Here is a 20168-nt window from a genome sequence, read left to right as displayed (position 1 = left end):
TGCTGTGCTCAGCTTTGTGTGGACCCCAGCCTCTCTGCTGCAATTACAGAGTCCCCATTTTCTGAGATTTGGCGGGATGAATCACTTTCTCATGGCCATCGGAAGGGCTGAGGGGTTCCTCACTGGATATAGGGTGACATTTTCGGTTCTTGAGCCATCGTTTATTCGACTTCTTTCCAGAAAATATTTTAGGACAAATTCAGATGTTTTCAGGCATAAAAAGTATAATATATGATAATTCTATTTTTTTTTTTAAAGAGGTAACTGTGGCAGCACTGCGCATGTGATAGAAGCTGAAAACCACCACAGATAGTGGGAACCCCGATCGTCAGCATTTTTCTTTTCTGGCCACGACACTAAAGCCAGGCATTCAGGGAGGTACAGAAGGAGCCCACCTCCTAGCAGCGTGCATCCTAGTTCAGGAGCTGGGACTCCTGCGTGATGCAGCTTTACAACAAGGCTAGATGAGGACAGAGGATGCAGAGAAGGAAGAGATGTGAGCAGGCCCCTGTGATTTCTTGGCCATTTCCCTTCTCTGTCATTTGCTTCACCCCACGTGATCCACCGCTGATATGTTGTGGGTCTTGTTGCGGTCCCCGTGGGCAAAGTCCCCAGAGGGAGCAGGCTGGCAGTCTTGGGAAGTTGGCCTTCGTTGGCTGCTGCACCTTGTTGGCAAAGAAAGGGAGGGCAAGGGGTCAGCACTGAGTGCCTGTGCACGTGCTTGGCCTGCCCCGCCTTGTCCCAGCCTCTAGCAAACTGTGAAGCCTGTGGACAGGGGGCGTCATTCTTACTTAGCAGGCAAAGGAACTGAGGCCGAGAGGTTCGGTAACTTCCCCAAGATACCATCAGTGAGTGAGTGGACTTGGAGTAAAAGTCAGGTTTTTTCGATGCCACAACAAACCACTCTCTGGACCATTAGTACTGAAGAACCAGGGTTTTAATGGTCAGCATTTATCCTTTAGGAAAACTACCCCAAGTTCAGCAGTGGCCCTATATGCCAGGGAATTATTATGGGGTGAACTGTTAGGGGACCCAGGAAAACTGCTCCAGTCCCCGAACCATCACCATTTTTGATGCATCCCTTAGGGCTAATGGCCTCCCTCCTTTTCCCCCTCTCTCCCTCTCCTCTTCCGCTCTCCTTCCCTTCCTCCTTCCAAGCTGTTTTTGTCAACTTGGAGTGCCGTAACGAAACAGCAGAGACCGGGTGGCATAAACCACAAATTTATTTCCCGTAGTCCTAGAGTGCGGCAAGTCCCAGAACATTCGGGGTCTAGTGAGGGCTTGTGGATGCCTGTTCTCTCAGTGCATCCTCACATGGCAGAGAGCGGGAGAGCAAGAGAGAGACAAAGATACATCATTTCTCTCTCTTCTCATAAAGGCGCTGATCCCATTCATGAGCTTCCACCCTCGTGACCTAATCCCTCCCAGAGGCCCCAGCTCCTAACACCATCATATTGGGAGTTTAGGCTTCAACATAAGAATTTGGGGAGACGCAAACACTCAGCGTATAACACATGCTGTAGCTACTGTGAGAGTTTATCAGAGACTCTCATTGTACAGCGTACAAAACCAGGGCACTTGGAGCCTCCTAGTTTGGTTTATGATCAAAAGGCAGACTTGAGACTCCTGGTCCAGATGAGGAGGAAAGAGCACATAGCTTTTGGAGCCCAGGAATGACTCCTTGCCGGGAGCACACATTGTCATGGGGTCACGGAGCACCTCATGAAGGGGATACATGACCATGGGCAGAGAAGCCAGGAGACAGTAGGCTCTAAGAGGGGAGAGGGAGTGCTTCTGCTCTGACTGCCTTTACTGGAGGAAGGAGCTTCTGAGTCTCACGCAAGGCGTGTATGCAGAGTGTCAGAGTGTGCATGGACAGAGTTAGACCCAGCAAAGGCTGGTGGAGCACCGGCTCCAGGCCCAGTATAGGCACTTTTTAAAAATTTATTTATTTATATTTTTATTTATTTATTTGACAGAGATAGAGACAGCCAGCGAGAGAGGGAACACAAGCAGGGGGGTGGGAGAGGAAGAAGCAGGCTCATAGCTGAAGAGCCTGATGTGGGGCTCGATCCCATAATGCCAGGATCACGCCCTGAGCAGAAGGCAGACGCTTAACCGCTGTGCCACCCAGGCGCCCCCCGGTATAGGCACTTTGACTTTGAGTTTTCCCTGGTCGTGCCAGTTAGTGAGGCCTGTCCTTCCCATAGCTGAGGTTGCCGGGGACTTGAATGAGCAATCGATGCCAAGGTTCCATAGACAATTGGAATGGAGAGCTGCAAGGTTTGAAAGAGAGCCTGTAACACCATAGGGCTGAGAGAATTCTGTTCCTTGGGACATCTGTGTCACTTGGGTAGGATGCAGGCGTGGCAGAGTGATAACACGAGTTTGGGAGTGAAATCTGGCATCAGATCCAAGCCCCTCTGTTTATTAGCAGTGTGCATTTAGGCAGTGCACAGTCCCTGCAACCAGCATTTGCTGCACGTCTTCTATGTGGCAGACACTGACCAAGTGTTGACACCTTGCAGGTGTTTTCAAGTATGTGAAAGTATGTTAGGCGGCAGACGTTGTTACTGACTTCATTTCACAGTTGAGGGAACTTAGGTACAGAGAGTGCAAGAACTTGCCTAAGGTCACACAGCAAAGATTGCAACTCAGGGAATGTGGCTTCAGTACCTATGCTCTTTTATTTATTTATTTTTAAAGATTTTATTTTTATTTTACAGAGAGAGTGAGAGAGAGAGTCTGAGCAGGGGAGGAGCAGAGGGAGAGGGAAATCATCTCCAGCAGACTCTGCTGAGCCTGGAGCCCGATGTGGGGCCTGATCCCAGGACCCCGAAATCATGACCTGAAATCAAGCGTGGGTCACTCAGCCGACTGAGCCACCCAGGCACTCCAGCACCTGTGCTGGTAACCACGAAGCTGTCCTCTGTCTGTCTGTTTCCTTATCTGTAAAACAAGGACAAAAAGAGCTCCCTCAGCAATGTGCAGAGGAAGTTAAATGAGATACTAATGGATGAAGGGCTAATCTGTGCCTGGCTGGGTGAGGACGGGTGCTCAGCTATCAGCAGGTCCCAAGTCCTGTCTTCCTTTTTTATTTTTTTTTTAAAGATTTTATTTATTTATGTGACAGAGACCGCCAGCGAGAGAGGGATCACAAGCAGGGGGAGTGGGAGAGGAAGAAGCAGGCTCCCAGCAGAGGAGCCTGATGTGGGACTTGATCCCGCGGATCACGCCCTGAGCCAAAGGCAGTCACTTAACGACTGCGCTACCCTGGCGCCCCCTGTCTTCCTTTTTTAAGATATGTAGGAGCACTTTGTTTTCTGAACAGAGCTGGAGGCCCTTATGCAGGTCCAGCTCCCCTTTCCCTGCCCCCTGCCACGCTTTGTTTCGTACTTACAGCTGCAGCTCCACCACCTTCAATTCCACATGTGTCCATGGGCCTTACAGGTCCTAAGTACGAGGTGTATCTTATGTGATCTCATTTCCAGCCGGCTGCGTCTGTAAGTCACGTCATGTACTACGTAATACTTCTCTGTGTCACGCTGGATTGCTTTTGGGAGGGGCATTTCTCTTTGTGGACTTCTTGTTAATTTCTCTTTTAGTGACAGTCCCTTCCCTGATCTTTCCTTGTGCCCGTTCCCACCTCTGATGTCCTCCCCACAGGCTACCTTATTTTGGCCCCTGCTCCAGTTAGGCCCCGTTCGCTCCTGCAGTGAACGAGAATCCCTTAGAGAAGGGTCCCTCCCAAGTTCCTAACCATGGTGTGTCCATCACTGTCTTGGGAGAGGACTCATCCTGGGTAATTTCCCTTGACAACTGACTGTATTACCTGTGATCTTATGCTTTCTGGCCTCCAAATGGGTTCAGTCAGTGGGGGGCACCAGCAGCAGATGGAGAAGGAACAGTAGCTGCCGCCCTCCCTGGCAAGCTCTGGGTCTCACGGGACTCCAGGGACACTCTCTCCTTCCTGGCCTTTGGAGGCCCTGAGGTACTAATGCCTCCTAGCGTCTGGGGGACCCTCAGCCCTGCCCGCACCTCTGTGTGTAGACCCTCATGAATGTCTCTGCATCTCAGTGACATGAAGTCTGAACTGCACTGGGTTCCACAGACCTGTGTGGCTAGAGCAGAAAGGCCACTGGGGGATGTTTTTATTATCATCCTCACCTTTACAAGCATAATTTTTATTCTCCTGAGTGAAAACATGAGATGTGGAAGGATGACACAGTGTCTGCAAGTACTTGGCTGTCTCTTTACTGTTAGAAACAGGTGGTTCTTTATCAGGGTCCCATGAAGAGCACAGCTCATGGAGAAGGTTCTGTTAGTAAGGAGCTCTGCTTTGGAGGCCAGGCTGTTTAATTTTCTAGTTTTTCAATTTTAAAAAGATATTCTATCCATGTGACTTTGGGGCAAATCATACCTCTCTTGATCTTACTTTTCTTATTGAAAACGATGAAGCTACTGTCTTGATGACATTTACAGCTGCCTTTAGCTCCAGAAAGGTAAATACCAGCCAGGAGGGCACTATCTGGAACAGGGACAGTTGGCTGACGATCTTCCTTTCTGGGCAACAGGTGAAGGCTGCCCCAGGCGTTTCCCCCAGCTCCCCCTGATTTCAGCCCCTGGTGTTTCTACTTTGGCTTTGAGCACCCCTATATTGGATCAGATTTCTTTGCTGCACAAGTTTCCCCCAGGGTGATGAGCCTAGGCGGGACACGAAGCTCCGGACTGGATACCTTACTGCAGCAGGGGACCCATAATCTTGCCTGAGATAGCAGTGCAGCAGCAGTTACGGTCTTGCTGGGAAAACTGACCTTTCTCAGGGTCTGGCTTCACGGCCAAATTCACAGTCTTGAGATGAAGATAAAGGAAAATTTTATGGATTAAAAGCAAAACTACATCTTTTGGCTTTCCTAATTCCAGTGTGGGTTTGGAAAAAGAAGTAAGAGGATTATAGAATGACTCTACTGTGTCAGGCAGTGTCCTAAACAACTTATGTATGTGATCTCAACTAATTCTTGCAGTAGCCATATTATCCCCAGTGTACAGATGGTGACACTGAGGCTCAGAGAAAAACTGTACATTGCAGAGGGACACAAAGCTGAAAAATACCTTAGTTGTGGCTGTGCCAAAGGGTTAGATCTAAATTTTTCAGGTTGGTCGAATCTTAAAATCATGTCCAACATTCCCAGGCTTAAGCTAGATGAGATATTTCATTTACCCATCTCTTTGGGCCTGTTTTCGTATTCTTTTCTATTGTAGATTTAATTTGATTTCTGGTCTTTGCTAACTGGAAGATCACTTAGGTATCTACACGTTTTATTTCCTTGCTTGTTGGCTGTCTTTTGTGCTCCTTCAGAAATTGCTCTACTAGGGCATAGCCGAGGAACGAGAGAAACAGGAGAGTAGAGGTTTCTCAACAGTACAAGATCGTGACTATGTGCAAATGCCTCCTCGCAGAGGGAACCCAGAGGAGAACCGTCTTCACTGTACGGGTCACGTCCAAAGGCACTCTGTCAGTAATCCAATATCTTTCCACCTCCAGTGGGCAGACCACGGTAGCTTTTTACTCGAGATAACATCGTTCACCTTGACAAAGTCAGATCTCTCATTTCCGTTTTCTCTCAGCCTTCACATTCTTATCCACACCTATGACAGCATAACTGGTTCCTTAATCTACGACTCTAACTACTCTAATTTCAACAGCTGAGCTGAATGTTTGTAACCACTTCTTAGGGAACTTATGGGCCATTTGTACTAGAATTTTTATATCTCCAGGGCTAAAACAGAATCATCTCTCACTGATCCGGGTGAAAACTGTGCCCTGGAAGAACTGGACTTCAATGTATGTGAAGGGCAGAAATAACTCAAGTATGTATACAAAATACCTGTGGGTTATGTACTTTGAAATGGTCTCATCTAAAAATAATTACAGTAAACTTACACTTTGTGTATCTTGTGTTGAAAATACTAATAATTCAGGCAGAGCAGATTTGAAACAGTTGGCCTCAACAGGCTTTTCAAGTTCTTGTTTACATATATATTTTTTCTTTCTTTCTTTCTTTTTCCCCCAGGAGAGAATAAGAAAGAATGCAACTCACCTTCCCTCAGCATAGGGGAACATGGAAAAATCAACAGACTAATAGCCTATGTATGTACTTTCTGTTTGCTTTTGTCTTTCACCTACTTGTGCCCACCCCCGTTCCCTCCAGTTCTGCCAGTTCCTAGCTTGTATGTCCTTGGGTGAGTTGCTTAACCTGTCTGAGCTTAGTTGTGTGCCTGTTGGTTTATCTCAAGAGCAGTGGTTCTCATCAGGAGCTCAGTTTTGTCCCCCAGGACATTTGGTAATGTCTAGAGATATTTTTGGTTTGACAACTGGTTGGCTGGAAGGTGGGGGGGGGGGGGGGCCCCTCCTGGCATCTACTGAGTAGAGGCTGGGGTGTTAGTAAACACCCTACGCTGCCCACAGCAGCCCCTACAACAAAGAATTACCCAGCACCAAATGTCAGTGACACCAAGGTTGAGAAGCCTAGCTTTAGAGGTTGTGGTGAGAGTTAAGTGTTTTATAAATTGTGTAGAGCTGTGTGAATATAGTCTTACTATAGATGCTTCCAGAGTGGTGGCTAATTCTGACATGATAAGTAGGTAGCATCCAGCATGTCCTGAGCACCACTTAAACTCTTCTTTCTTATTAAGATGTGCTGGGCTTCACGATCTTCAAGATCCTTTCTGGCACTGAGCATCTATGCAAGAAAAGCATTAGATGACGCAAGGACCCAGAGCTGACAAAGTCAGTAGTTGCTAATTTCAGCACTTTTTAACCCTCATGCAGATCACTGACCTGAACCTTTTCTCCCAGATAAACTTGAGATTGGCTAGGAGGGAAGAGAAAAGACTTCTTAATCTTCTTCTTTTGTTGGGCAGACAAGATTTATCTGTGGCAGTGTTCCCATTTGTACCCTGTAGAATAACGCAACAGGGACAGAATAACCATAACAGCTAATCCTTCCATAGTGTTCACCTGGTGCCAGGCACTCGAATACCTTGTGTGTGGCAGGCCCTGCCCTCGTACTCCAGCTACCAGATATCATTTGATCATCACGGCGTGCCTGGACTTAGTATTATTGGTCCAGTTCTACAAATGAGGAAAATGAGGCTCAGAGAGGCTGAGTAACTTGCCGGAAATCACACAGCTAAGTCATCAAATTGCTTAAAAATACAAGGCCTGGGTGCTTTTCCCTCCGTCATAGTCAAGGTGGTCATTTTAATAAAATTGCAATGGAAGTTGAAGAAACAGTAAGATGAGTGCCAAGAAAGCAGGTGAAAGTGCCACCATTTTGTAAATTTTCATGCTCTGCAGGCAGTTGTGTGTCATTTGGTACATTGGAGAAGAGACTCTTGCAGTGAACATTGCCACCAGCCTGAGCTGTCAGAGAGCAGTGAGGACAACACTTATCAGTGGCCCATCTCTGCCTTCTTTCAAGTACTTCATCATGTAATTCCTGTTTATAGGGCTAAGGCAGCGTGCTGGGTACTAGTGATAATAGTATGATTGGTGATGATTGAGCAAACAGTGCTAATACTGAAGTGCCATTGGATTTTCAGGGTTTTCCCAACTATTTTGTTGTCCTAATTATTCCAAGATTTCATTATATTCTATTTAATTAGAACAATAAATACCACCCAAACGTTTCTGGATTCTGTCCTTAAACATGGCGGATTAGGAAAGGGTTTCAGATTATGACTGAACAGGGTTTTGATTATAAAGCGATTAGATATTCTGCTCTGATGACAGTAACTCTTCTTGTCCATCAGTGGCTCTCAGTCTTGGCTACCCCTAGGGACCTTTGAATAATCTTGACGCCCAGGCTGCACCTAAGCCAATTAAATCAGAATCTCTGAGTAGGACCCCCATTAATAATTCTTAAAGTTCCCCAGGTGATTCCAGTGGGTTTCATGTTTAATTAAAGTGCACCCCGTGTCTAGTCAAGATGACATATAAAATTATCTGTCACAGCCCTTTCCATTTAATTTTACTTCTGATTGTTCACGTAGCATTTGATGTCTTCTGAATTGTGTGTCTCTAGAAGAGCCTCTGTTGTCATTATAGCAGTCCCCATGTTCCGGAAGCATACCCCCTCCAGCCTCCTAGAACTCATAGTGTCATGTACCGCATTGGCTCTTTGAGGTAAATATCTGAATCCCCAGAGCTCAAATTAGTTATATTATGGACACAATTTAGTCCATAGCAGGTTTGCTGACCATTTGTAAACTTCTGGATTGCGGGGAGAGCTAGATTTCTCTGCAGCTCAGTCCACACGGTGCTTAGATCTATACATAATCCAGATCTTTCTTCTCCTCTAGTGAGAGCTCTGAACTGGTTTCTCATGTGTCACAGGGAGAAAGACCACTGTTTTAAATAGTTGGCAAATATATAAATATTAAAATATAGGGCACCTGGGTGGCTCAGTCAGTCAAACGCCTGCCTTTGGCTCAGGTCATGATCCCAGGGTCCTGGGATCAGGCCTCACGTCGGGAGGGAGACTGCTTCTCCCTCTTCTCCCAGCTTGTGCTCTCTCTCACTATCTCTTTCTCTCAAATAAATACGTAAAATATTAAAAGAAAAATTAAAATATAAAGTCACAGAGTAAACAACAAAAGGCGTATAAATTGCAACCATATTCACAGTGAGTAGACTCCGGATGACGTTAACAGGCATTCACAAAATTAACATGATGGCATAATTTTTACGTAAACCTTTTGGGAAGTTAGTGCTCTAGGTTCACTTATTCATTCATTTGACAAATAGCGAATGCCAGTCATGTGCCAGGCGCTGACACAGACCCTGCAGGTATAGCAGTGAGCAGTACCGAGATCTGGCTAATGTGGAGTTTATGTTCTGGCGGACAGAAACAGACAGTGAGCTAATAAATCACAAATACACATAAAATGTCAGATGGTGATAATTCCTAAGAAAATGGCTAGGCGACAGAGTGATGTAGGCCGGGGAGGGTGTTGCTGAGGCAGGAATGTATCAGAGGGCAAAAATCCGGTTACCGGCCCAGTGGCTAACCGGACAGCTGACAGAGAATGGTGTAGTGTTTGCAGGATCACTGCAAGTCTGGTGATCTCTGTTCTACTTTTGTCTCAAACTCAACATGTGACTCTGGACACGTGATGTTTTCTGAGCCCTAATTTATTCAGTTGTAGAAGGAGAGGGCTGGACAAGTGGGTCTTTGAGGTCCTCTCTGAATGTACATTTCTGGCTCTGTCTGAAATGGAATGAATGGCTAGCTCTAGATGAGCCAAGTGCTTGGAACCCTGTGCGCCTAGTCAGGAGGTCTGGTGGGAGGGAAGACTGAAAGAGAATATGATAGTCATTAGAGCTGTTCATAAATACAGTATTCTAGTTCTCTTTCCTTGGATTGCCTAATGACCACCCTCCCCCCCCCCCACAAGATACCAGGTCCTAATTCCTGGAGCCTGTAAATGTCACTTTATTTGAAGAAAGGATCTTTGCAGATGTGATGAAATGAAGGGCCTTGATATGGGGGGATTATCCTGGTGGGTCCCCATGCAGTCGCATGTATGCTTGTAAGAGAGTGGCACAGGGAGATTTGACATGAGCAGAGGAGAAGCCGTGTGAAGACTGAGTGGACAGACATGTGAAGACACTGAAGACACTGACCTTCAAGCCCATAGTGAGGTGGGCAGAAGCCAAGGAACAGCCGTCAGGAGCAGAAAAGAGGCGAGAAGCTAGAGCCCCTTCAGGGAATGTGGTCCTGCCAGTGCGCTGGTTTCAGTCTGGTGATAGTGACTATGTGCTCCTGGCCTCCAGAACCGTAAGAGAAGAATTTTGTGGTGTTCTCAGCCACCAGCTTTGCAGGTATTAGTTATAGCAGCCTCAGGAAATGAATACAGTAGTATTGCCCTTCGCTTCCTCACCAATTGAAGTCAGAGGTGGCCCTGTGGCTGTTCTGGCTGATGACATGTGAATGAAGCCCATGCGTGTCTTTAAGGGCCAGTGTGTGCTTTAGTTTGCTCTCTCTTTTCTGTTTGGTGATGGGCTAGTTTGAAGATGGTGTCTGCTTGTTAGCCTGGGTCTCTGAGTGACCGCGTTGTGCAGAGTTCCCATTTTGACTCATAAAGGACAGGAATGTGATTGAAAAGTTAATTTTTGTTGTTTAACACTCCTGAGACTTGGAGATGATTCTTCTAGCCCCTCTGGACTGGAGGCAGGGAGCCTGGTTGGTTGCTCTGGAACATTCCTGGAGACATACTCTTTGTTGTACCCTTTGCTCTTCAGTGGTCCTCTGGGTCCCTGGAACCTGTTCTTAGGCATCCCACCAAGGCCAGGAGCATCTCAAACTATGTCCTCCAGATTAGTGGTGTCCCATGTGATGGCAATGCTTATTCCAAGGTTCTGTGATCAGATAAGGGGAAAACGCTGAGCTATGGAAGGTGAAATGGTTTCCCTTATGGAAGACTTCTCAGTGGCTCCCACGTGCTAATGTTGAGTGTGACTCAAGGATGAGCATGGGTATTTTTATGGACTGAATGTGTCCCCTAACCTTGATATGTTGAAACGCTAATCACCACTGTGATGGTATTTGGAGGTGGGGCCTTTGGAGGTGATTAGGTCATGGGGTGGAACCTTCTTGTTGAGATTAGTGCCTTTAAAATAAGAGGCCAGAGAGCTAGTTTCCTTCTCTCTGCCTGCCTGTCCCTCTCTCCGATATGTGAAGACAGAAGGAGAAGTAGGTCATCTGTAAAGCAGGAAGAGGGCCCTTACCAGAACCCAGCTCTGCTGTGCCATGCGGGCAACCCGATCCTAGGCTTCCAGGCTCCGGAACTGCGAGAAAGAAATTTCTGTTGTTTAGGCCATCCAGGATGGGGTGATTTTGTTGTAGCAGCTCCAACTAAGACAGGGTCTATGCTGTTGGAAAGCTCTTTCTGAAAGTGCAAGTTTTGTCAAGGTGAAAGCAGTTCCCCATTGCACTGGATCACGACACTTTTTGTGTCTTCATTAAGGCGCTGTGTTTTCTCACCCAGCTAATCCAGGGGCAGCACAGGTAGGAGAGTTTTAACGTTACTTCCTGTTTAATACATAAAGGACCATATTAAGATGTAAGAGAGCAAGTTTAATACTTTAGCTGACAAATTGTAGGTAAATTTCACTTGACAAATGAGGGAGGGAGGCAGGCTTCAGGGACAGTAATGGGGAGATTCACCTGATTTTACCATGTTTTCTGTATTGCCCCCTTGGGCCTGCTCAAAAGCCTGATTGTCTGAAGGATATGGTCATGGGCTTGAGCTTGTGAGACCTCCTCCCAGCTCTTGTTGGATTTTGGATGAATTCCACCTCTCGTTTTTCCCAGATATTTTTCCATCTCTTTAGTGGTTGAGATCCCAACCCTTGAGTTCTTGGAGCTCATAGGCATGAAGAAACAGGTCCCTGCTTTTTATTAGCCACAGTCCTTGGAAAGACTTAAAGTGCTCTTTTAACATCCAAGACTATATGAATCTTTATGAGAAGAAGCAAGGTTGCCAAAATGAATCAGCATGAGACTTAAGTGACCTGACTAATAAAAAAACAAAAAATAACAATAAAAAGTATTTGACTGGTCCCACACTTAGTAGAGCCTGGAAAAAACTCAGTCCTTCTGGCATTGTTGAGTACCTGTGATAAACGCCAAAATGGGCCCTCCTTGACCACTCCCAAGTCCACTCCCTTGTCCTTACAATTTTACAGAGCCCTTCCCTTCAGGGCGGGCCGGTCCGGCTTGCCCCTTCACTCAGATCTCAGCCATGTGGCTCAGCCATGTGTACCAGCTGTCTGGAAAAAAAAGGCCTGATTTGTAGTGTTTCCTGATCTTTTTTTAAAACAGTTTCTGCCTACTAGTGCTATTGAAGCTGACTCAGGGAAGTTTTTGAATGTAGGTATACCCTGCTCTTCAAAAATTCATGTTCTGCACTTCACTTTTAGGAAAGACCTATGTCAGTACCTGTTTTCGCTGAGATAAATGCGAAGGGGCTTTTCACGTTTAAGAAAAGAGGTGAAAAGCAAAAACTAGCATTCGGCGTCTGTTTCGCAGTAAGCTGGGCCATTAGAGAGCAGTGCGCAACCTGAGCAGCGGGAGCGGCCCCACCAAGCTCCCTCCTTGGGAACTCCACTCAGCATCTCAGCCTCAAGCCATCACGGCTTTGCACTGGGTCTGTGAGAATGTGTGCTTTACCTCCCTTTATTTTGTGCATCCATTAGCAAGATGTGTCTTAAGGTATCAGAAAATCCTAGAGAAGTTATTTTTGGGTCTGGAAATGCTAAACTTTTCTTCATAAAAATGGATAATTGCTTCTTTGCTTTACGCCATTTTGGCTTCGAAAGATTTCATAGGAACCTACTTTGGGGTAGCAGGGGAATCCTGTGTTTAACAATTGGCTCTTAACCAGCTGGAGGAGCCAGCTTCTGCAAACTGGTGCTCTGGGCCAATAGAATGTTAGCAAATATAATGCAAACGAAGGTTTAAAAAGTGCTTGTGAGATGGGGCTTGCTCACTCTTGCTGCTTAGCCATTGCCATGAGAATTGCCTGGATAAGCCTCTGGAATGAAGAGAGACATATACAGCAGAGATCCCCGGTTGGCCAGCCAATAGCCGGCTGACCCCCACCTGACCTCAGATGCACAAGTAATAAACATACTGTTGTATGTCACTGAAGCTCTGTGATTGTTTGTCATATGGAATTACAGCAGCAAGAGATACCTGATAATGCTTAATAGCAGCCACTCACGTTATATGATGGGCATTCACACCTGTTCTTCTCTTTGATCCCACCCTAAGCAGGATGGGCACCTGACAAGCATTACAGAGTAATATCCTACCCTGTGTCCTATCCCCCACGGGAAGTGGAAGCTTTAGCTGGAGCAGCGAAATTTCTTCTCCCTTAGAAAGCCTTTTGAAAATTCCCCTTTTGCAGAGCTACTTAGGGGGGGAAGGCTGTGGGCTTGCCTTGGGTGTGCTTTTGCATTGGAGGAACTTCCAGAGAGCTATTGTCCAGACAAAGGGGGGGGGAAGGAAGTCAATATATAAGCTGCTTAGAGCTTTCTGTTACCAAGTTTTTCCTGGATCATCTCTCTAAGAATGGCCTGTTGACATTCTAGGCAGAGGGAACAGCAAATGCAAAAACCTTAAGGAGGGTGTTTCAGACTGGACTATGCCCCAGATCAGCAAATGAAAAACATCCAGCAGATTCTTTTGCTATGCATTGGTCACTAAGGGAGATGAAATAAGTTGGGGTCATGAGTCTTTACTCATGACTGTCCAGGCAGGTGGGATATTGCATACAGACATGGTCACTGACTTGTCCATAGCCCTCAGACCTTAAGGTCCATTACAGCATGCTCTGCCAAGTTTCTTTGGTCAGTTTCAGCATTCTCGTGCAGGAGTTCACAGTGGTGGCTGACTTGATCATGTACTCTTTTTCCGTTGCTTTCCTTTCCTTAATTTCTATTAAGGAATTACTTACCTCCCAACTAAATTACTTACACTTGAATTATCAACTCAGGGTCTGCTTCTGGGTAAACTCAAGACTGTCAAAATAAAAGCATGCTCACCTTTAGCAAGTGGCTAAACACTTAGCAAACATGCACAAAGTAGGTTTACAACCAGTTCTGTAGTTCTACCCTGGTGCTTCCACTGAACCTTGTCTGGAAGACTCACTCTGTGGCAGATGTCACAACCAGATGGGGCAGCCTCAGGGTTGGTCAGACTACAGGGCATCCATGAAGTGGAGAGATCCAGGACAAGCAAGCTAGACTCTTGAGTGATGGTGCTGGCCAGAACTTTATACTTTATTTACTTCAGGGAAGGGGAGCTTTTATAATATTTCTAACCATTCACCTATGTTGAATTCCTCTCATTTTGCCAATAATAATCAAATATCTCTTTTGGTAATTCATTTGGCTTGTGGATAGCAGTATTTTAAGGGCTAAGTAACCAATACTTAAGGTACTGACTCTTGATGAAGATGTCTTGTATTTTATACTTAACTACTGTTGTGGTATTGAGATCTGATATAGGAACTTTAAATGCTAACTGCCTTTAGAGTATAAATTAGAATTAACATGTGCACACATATTGGGCTCTCTTATGCATGCATGTGAATGCATGCGTGAACATAGCATGTTTTACACTATACTGCCCCCTGTGCAGTGTGGCAGGAGGAGTACCTCGTGTGTGCAAACAGTAGAAGGAAGGAGAGTGTGGCCAGTGTGTACGGAGCATTGTGAGGAAGTTGAGGGAGATGGAAGAAGCCAGATCACACCGGGCCTTTACAAGGCAAGCAAGGAATTTGGATTCGGTTCAAAGTGTAATGACCCTCCATTGAAACGGGAAGAGATGTCTGAGCAATGGGTGGGTTTCAGAGGCAGGCCTGGGAGAGAATCGAAGCAAGGACCCCTGAGGAGGTGAGAGGTGGTTGGCTTGAAACTGGGGCTAGTTAGGGAGATGTAGAGAAGTGGGAAGATTGGGAGGACACTTTGGAAATGGAGAAAACACTTTTTGGCAGTGGATTGGCTGTGGGGGTGACGCAGAGAGCAGTTAAGAATGGTTCTGAAGGTTTGGGCCCAGCAATTGGAAAGCTGGGTCAAGGATTGTAGAGGAACACATTTTTTGGGGAGAGAAGTAAAAAGCTTTATTTTGGTCTTGTTATATTGAAGATGTCTTTTAGATGTCCATTTATTCATTCAACAACTATGTGGTTCTATTGAGTGCCACCATGTGCCAAGTACTGTTCTTGGTGACTGAGGTCTGTCAGTGAACAAAAAGGATAAAGATCCCTGGGGCACCTGGGGCGCTCAGTCGTTAAGCGTCTGCCTTTGGCCCATGGTGTGATCCCAGGGTCCTGGGATTGGGCCCCACATCGGGCTCCCTGCTCGGCTGGGAGCCTGCTTCTTCCTCTCCCACTCCCTCTGCTTGTGTTCCTTCTCTCGCTGGCTGTCTCTCTCTATGTGAAATAAATAAATAAAATCTTAAAAAAAAAAAGAAAGATAAAGATCCCTTAATTCTTGAAGTTTATATTGAATTTGTAAGTGGAGAGAGAAGTGTGGAATTCAGTGATAGGGTCAAGGATGGAAACAGGAATTTAGGCGTTATACCCAGGCAGGTAGACCAGACATGCTCACAGATGCTGGGGATTCCTGGAAATGAGAGCAGGAAGGCAGTCTGCAGTTCATGCATGGTATGATCTGTGTGCAGGCTCATTACCGAATTCATAATTTATCACCTCAGATTAAAACAAGATCATGCTTTAAAGGCTGGTGTCTTATGGATATAGTTGAGCATAGTATCAAGAATGGTAGCTCTGGACCAGGGTGTCTGGACTCAACTACCAGCTTCACTGTTACTATCTGAGGGATCTTAAGTAGATTTTGCAGGTCTCTGAACCCCAATTTTCTCACTGAAAAATGGAGATAGTAATGTGACTTATATTTCAGAGTTACCGTAGTGATTAAATGAATTAGTACATTGTAAGACTTTTAAAAGAGTTCTGACATCTAGAAATTGATCATTTAATTTTGATTGTCATTATTGTAAATATTGCTGCTAAGATATAGCATTCACAGATAAGACAAATTCCACAGTGACACATGCCTTTACATCAGATGGAGGAAATTGAAAACTCCTATTTTAACTTGGGAAAGTACATAAACTTTTTGACAAGGATGCAGATTTCAGTCTCAATCCAGGGGGCCTGGGTGGCGCAGCCGGTTGAGCCTCTGACTTTTGGTTTCCTCTCAGGTTGTGATTTCATGGGTCATGGGATTGAGCCCCATGTCAGGCTTTGTGCTTGGTGTGTGTGTGTGGGGGGGTCTGCTTGAAGATTCTCTCCCTCTGCCCCCCTTTAAATAAGTAAATATTTTAAAAAAACCCACTTCAATACATATGTGAGGACCTGGAGGAGGAAGGAGAAGGTTAAGAGTGCTGCTCATAGACACAGATGAGGAGGAGGGAGTGGACCAGGCATGGGGACTGCAGGTGCCAAGCCGTCCCTGGGCCAGCTCTGCCCCTGCCAGCTCACTGGCATCCACCCCTGGCTCTCCCCAGAGCTCCTGGAGATCTGCCTGCACACGGAAAGGGGAACCCAGTGCACCTTGTTGGATTCAGCCTTGTGTCCTGCCACGCACAGCAGTATCATGCTTTATTGTGTCTGAGAAAATGAAACAGCATGTCTACATGCTCCTCGAAGGACAGAAGACTTTTTGTTGGGGGAAGGTTCTGATAGGCATTTCGAAGGGTACTTAAAGGTGAAATTGTGGGTCAGGATTTTGTTTTTTAAATAAAACAGATGCAGGGGGTTCTGTTTCTCTGCCCTTTTTCGAATTGTACCCCCCACCATTACAAGGGAAGATGTGAGGGATGAGGTGGTAGGTCTGTTATGAAAATAATCCTTACTGTATTCTTAAGAAACTGTCATATCCAGGGGTACCTGGGTGGCTTAGTCATTTGAGTGTCAGACTCTTGGTTTCAGCTCAGGTCCTGATCTCAGGGTCCTGAGATTGAGCCCCGCGTTGAGCTCTGCACTCACTGTGGAGTCTGCTTGAAGATTCTTTCCCTCTTCCCCTCTCCTCATGCTCTCTCTCTTTAAAATAAGTAAATTAATTAAAAAAATAACCTATCACATCCATTTTTCACTTCAACCTAAGATAAACAAAATACCCATCTTTAAAATGTAGAAAACAGCCCAGATGGGCATTTACTATGTTGTCTTTATTTTTCATCATGCTGTTGTTTTGGGGTCATGAAATGTTAGTGCTTTGGCTTAAATTCGCTAAATTTAAAGGTATCTCCAGGGGAGTTTGACCCCCAGTCAAGAAAATGAAGTTCTCATTTTTATTTATGCCCAGAGACCGTTTTTCTTCTCCATGTCAATAATTTTAAAGGACTGAGTATTAAGTGTGTGACGTATGAAATCAAGATAGGAGATGACTGTTTCAAGAGGCCTATATAACTGGGACATGAAGATGTTCTCTTTGTTGGGAGCCAAATGCCATTTCAGGAATACTGCCATTGCTCACAACATTTGGGGATTCCTTTTTTGAATCGCTTTCTGGTCCGATTTACTAATCTTGATGACAAAGCATCCGTTCCGGAGACACTTTGGTAGGCAGTCCTTCCCAGCCCTTCCCACCAGCCCTCCCCATCAGATGTGTGAGTGAAGCAGAACGGGCCTCCCAACAAGCCCATCTCACCTCTGAATATCCCTGAGGAACTTCCATTGAGGCCGCTTGGAACAGAAGAATCACCCAGCAGAGACCTACTGGACTTTTTCACCCACAAAAGTGAGAAATAGAATGACTTGGTGGTTGTTATATGCTGCTAAGCTTTGGGGAAATTTGTGGTGCAGGAATAGATAACAGGGAGAGAAGTCCTGAAAACGGACAATTGCCAGAAGTTTATTTTCTGCTTTTTGATTTAAACACTGTATAATGAGAAGGCTCTAAATAGCTGAGTTTAAAGAAATGTAAATTTATTAAGGATTGGATTCCCCTAAGTCAAGACCTGGGTGTAATTGATTCATTGTTCATATGTATTTGGAAGTGAAATTCAGAGAAACTTTCCTATGGAAAGTGCCTGGCACATAGTAGGTGGTCACTTGCATCCATTTTTATAGGCATTGCCTTTTGCCAGGCATGGTTTTAGGTTCCAAGAGTTTGGCAGTGAATATAGTGGATAAAAACTCTGTCCTTATACATCTTTGTGTATGATGAGACAATATATAATACAGGACTGTGTATTATTTTAGTTGGTAATAAGTACTACAGAGAAAAATGAAACAGGGAAAGGAGAATAGGAAATCTAGGCGCATAGTCGAGAGGGGTGAGTGGAGGGCCTTTGCGTTTTAGATAGGCAAGCCTTCAGTGGTAAGCTGACATGTGAGCAAAGATAGGAGGAAAGGATGAGGACCTGGGAGCGAGCATTCCAGAGAGAGGGGGCAGCTAGCACGAAGGCCCTGAGGCAGGACTGTACTCTGCATGTTCCAGTAATAATACTGAGGCCATTATGGTTGGAATGAATATAAGGAGGAGAATTGCACTGGTGTGTTTGGAGTGGGCCATCTAGCATCTGGGGGTGAATTCACTGGCTTCTAGTTTGGATGAGATGGGTGTTAGTGGCAGCACGGGGTACAGGAGTCACCAATCTGGATGTTGTTATTTTTTGTTGCTTTCTATTATTAGAAGTGCAAATGAGAAATGAGAGGGCTAGAATGGGACTCTGGACCTGTTAATCTTAGCAGTCCATGCTCTGGCCTTTTGCTTTGCTGTCCTTTTACTATCCATGTCCCTGGTTCAGGGTCTTTGTGGTATAAAAGGGCTCCCATTCTCTAAGAATTCACAATTCTTGGTTACTTCTCAGCTCTGCTGCGTTTGCCAAACTGTGCCATTTTTCAGCTCCGTTTATTCGTCCTCTTCTCCAGTTTAGCCTCCTTTCCAGCAGAACTTAGGAATATGTGGACTTCTCAGGCAAAGGAGTTTGGGTTTTGTTTTGTTTTGTTTTGCCCTCCTTCCCTTCTTGGGATTCATAAGCCTATCTAGATGAAGAATATCTTATTTCTCAAAGGCAAAACCCTAATGATATTTGGCCCAAATAACCTTTCTTGCCCTTGCAACTCTCACTGAGCTCATCATCATATGGTGACACGATTTACATAAGAAGTGAATCTGTAATAAATTTCCCCATAAATTCCTTCCAGCAGCATGCAAACCTTTTTAGTTCCACGGTGTGTGCTCATATAATGATCCTCCACCTGGCTCGGGACTTTCTACTTGGGAACATTAAACTAATTTTGCTTGGAATGTGGGATGGTTTCTCAAGATGGCGCACCTGATTCTAAAGTGCAGATCACAAGGCTCCTCAGGAAGATGGATGGATCCCTGGAGGCTCTTTAGGCTCTCTGTGCCCTCAGAACTTCTTTCTGAGCCCAGCTCATCTCTGACAACCTTCTGCTTCACATTTGGTATCCCTGTGACAGCCACCAAATGATTGGGTAGGGTCAAGAAGTCAACTGACTTCCTCATATGCTTCTGCCATCACTCCATGCCTGGGTGGGGGTGGTAGCCAGCTGAGGTGTCTCTGTGAGGGTGTGAGAGTGACTGGGATACTGATGGGACTAAAAGATCATTTGCAGTTCTTGAGCGAGCATAGGTTAAATGGCGCATCTCAGGAGTGGCTTTTGTCTGGAAACAGCAAAAACTCTACTATGATGATCTCTCCTCCAGTGGTTATGATAGGATATGCCCTCCTTCTGGAAACAAGTTAATTCTTAGTGAAGCCTAGCATGGTGCTACTGGAGACTTAACAGGGGGCTGATTCCTGAGGGTGCTGTGGCTACAGAGGAAGCGCATTAAAGTATTTCATCTGTCAGCCACCAAATGCCACCCCATACAGAAGCCAGGGATGAGTCCGGGGGAAGCTTGGCATGAAAGGTCTAACTTAATGAAAAGGATCTAAGGAAATGGGAAAGTATTATGTTTGCACGTGGAGGAAAAGCTAAACTAGGACCTTGTGGTGTTTGTTGCCTAAATGGAAACTCCTCCTGCGTTCCTAACTTTCAGAAAACTCAGCTGAATTTAAATCTCCTGTTTATGTTTTGTGGAGTATCTCAGCTTAAAGAAAAGCCACATTATCCCGCTTGATATAGCTGGGATGATTGCTGGGTTATGAGTGTAGTCAGAAAACCCTGCATGAAAGAGTTTAGATGAACAGATGAATAGAGCAATCAAAGGGCCATCCAATCAGATCTAAGCAGATTAGAACTTCATGCAGCCTCAGACACAAAAATAGATTGAGTGCTCTGTGATTTATCAGAGGCGCTCATCTGAGATGCTCATGTCACCCTGACCCTCAAATGCTCCTCTCAAGGCCGAACTTCACTCCATTTTTCACAAGCATCAGCAAACAGGGTCCATGGAGTGGCATTCCGATTTGTAATATAGCTGTAATTTGTTTCTTTCTTACTTTTTTCATTTATAAGTATTTCTCTGTTTAGTTTTTGATGAAGCATTTTGCAATTACTGTGGTCATTTTCCAGGCCCTGGTTTTCCACCAGGGGTGATTTTTTGGAGACATTTTTGGTTGTCGCAGCTGTAGGGGACAGGGGCGATACCGGTG

This window comes from Ailuropoda melanoleuca, chromosome 17 (genome assembly GCF_002007445.2).
Source record: "Ailuropoda melanoleuca isolate Jingjing chromosome 17, ASM200744v2, whole genome shotgun sequence".
NCBI lineage: Eukaryota > Metazoa > Chordata > Mammalia > Carnivora > Ursidae > Ailuropoda > Ailuropoda melanoleuca.
The sequence above is the reverse complement of the archived record's forward strand: the minus strand, read 5'-3'. Positions refer to the sequence as shown.